This window comes from Oryx dammah, unplaced genomic scaffold, assembly GCF_014754425.2.
Source record: "Oryx dammah isolate SB20612 unplaced genomic scaffold, SCBI_Odam_1.1 HiC_scaffold_20, whole genome shotgun sequence".
Taxonomy (NCBI): Eukaryota; Metazoa; Chordata; class Mammalia; order Artiodactyla; family Bovidae; genus Oryx; species Oryx dammah.
In genome coordinates, this window is record NW_024070204.1 from 40565002 (window position 1) to 40567302 (window position 2301).

At 40.9% G+C, this 2301-nt stretch overlaps 1 non-coding gene across 1 annotated transcript; it reads right to left on the minus strand.

Moving 5' to 3' along the window:
* Nucleotides 1–463: 463 nt before the first annotated feature.
* TRNAS-GGA lies at nucleotides 464–537 on the minus strand. Its single transcript has one exon. It is a non-coding gene; the product is annotated as a tRNA-Ser (tRNA).
* Nucleotides 538–2301: the final 1764 nt, after the last annotated feature.

Here is a 2301-nt window from a genome sequence, read left to right on the forward strand (position 1 = left end):
TATTTACTGTGTCTTCTGGTGTCAATTATTACACTTACTTGAGTACTTACTACATTTTCTTTTCAGAAGATCATCCATTTCATGCAGGCTTAAAAATACATTTGCAACCACAAAGGCATATCTCTTTACATTCAGCATGGCTATTCCAAAACAGAAAATGAACATGTTAGGGAGGATGTGAAGAAATTGAAACTCTGTGTAATTTTCTTGATTTCTTGAACTGTTTCTTGATTCTCATTTATTCCTACCTTTTCTTCTACCTTAATATTATATGCCGTTTTTGTTTGTTTATTATTTATGTATGCCTGACTCTTCTTAAATCTTTATGAAAATGAAAGTGAAGTCGCTCAGTCCTGTCCGACTCTTTGCGGCCCCATGGACTGTAGCCCACCAGGCTCCTCCCTCCATGGGATTCTCCAGGCAAGAGTACTGGAGTGGGTTGCCATTTCCTTCTCCAGGGGATCTTCCCGACGCAGGGATCGAACCCGGGGCCTCCTGCATTCCAGGCAGACGCTTTAACCTCTGAGCCACCAGGGAAGCCCTAAATCTTTATGACTTGACTTAATTATTCCCTTCCGGGGAATATTTGAATATTGCCTATACCTGCCCTTCCTGTTTTTCTTTAATTTCTCTAATATTCAAGCATTCAGTTCAGTTCAGTCGCTCAGTCGTGTCCGACTCTTTGTGATGCGTGAACTGCAGCAAGCCAGGCCTCTCTGTCCATCACCAATTCCAGGAGTATACTCAAACTCATATCCATTGAGTCCGTGATGCCATCCAACCATCTCATCCACTGTCATCCCCTTCTCCTCTCGCCTTCAATCTTTCTCAGCATCAGGGTCTTTTCAAATGAGTCAGGTCTTCGCATCAGGTGGCCGAAGTATTGGAGTTTCAGCTTCAACTTCAGTCCTTCCGATGAACACATAGGACTGATTTCCTTTAGGACCTCCTGGTTGGATCTCCTTTCAGTCCAAAGGACTCTTAAGAGTCTTCTCCAACACCACAGTTCAAAAGCATCAATTCTTCGGCACCTAGCTTTCTTTATGGTCCAGCTCTCACATCCATACATGACTACTGGAAAAATCATGGCCTTCTTGGGATGGACCTTTGTCGGCAAAGTAATGTCTCTGCTTTTGAATATGCTATCTAGGTTGGTCATAACTTTCCTTCCAAGGAGTAAGCGTCTTTTAATTTCATGGCTGCAATCACCATCTGCAGTGATTTTGGAGCCCCCCCAAATAAAATCTGCCACTGTTTCCCCATCTATTTCCCATGAAGTGATGGGACCAGATGCCATGATCTTAGTTTTCTGAATGTTGAGCTTTAAGCCAACTTTTTCACTCTCCTCTTTCACTTTCATCAAGAGGCCCTTTAGTTCTTCTTCACTTACTACCATAAGTGTGGTGTCATCTGCATATCTGAGGTTATTGACATTTCTCCCAGCAATCTTGATTCCAGCTTGTGCTTCATCCAGTCCAGCGTTTCTCATGATGTCTCTGCATATAAGTTAAATAAGCAGGGTGACAATATACAGCCTTGACATACTCCTTTTCCTATTTGGAACCAGTCTGCTCTTCCATGTCCAGTACTAACTGTTGCTTCCTCACCTGCATATAGGTTTCTCAAAAGGCAGGTCAGGTGGTCTGGTATTCCCATCTCTTTCAGAAGTTTTCCACAGTTGATTGTGATCCACACAAAGGCTTTGGCATTGTTAATAAAGCAGAAGTGGATGTTTTTCTGGAACTCTCTTGCTTTTTTGATGATCCAGCAGATGCCTTAGAAGTCATCTATGCTGACCAGTATCCCGTCTGTACTTCAAGCTCCAATGTCAATACTATTCCCTATGTATAGCATCAGTGAAGGCAGTAAGTGTCCCATAGTCCCTGGTGGATGCTTCCTTTCCATTTCCTCTAATCTGCTCTTTTCTGAACATCTGCCGGGCTTTGTATTAGAAGCATGGCATTTATTTCACTTCACCATGTATTATAGTTCATCACATAAATGTCTATGTATCCTTTAGAATGGCTAATTCCTTCAGGACAGGAATTATATTTTCCTCACATGTTACAAAAGATAATCAGTAAATATTGGTCATATCAATGAATAAAAATGACTAACTACTTCCCATTTAAAATGCATATCCTATGTTTTTTTCTAACCAATCTAAAGGCAAAGTAGATTATTTAATACAGTATTTCCTTGTTTTCATTGCTGTCCAACTTCCTTAATAGATGGTGGCTTGAATATAAGTGAATATGAGCGTTCTTTTAAGCAAGCGATTTTTCAAATCAAATTCTTCGA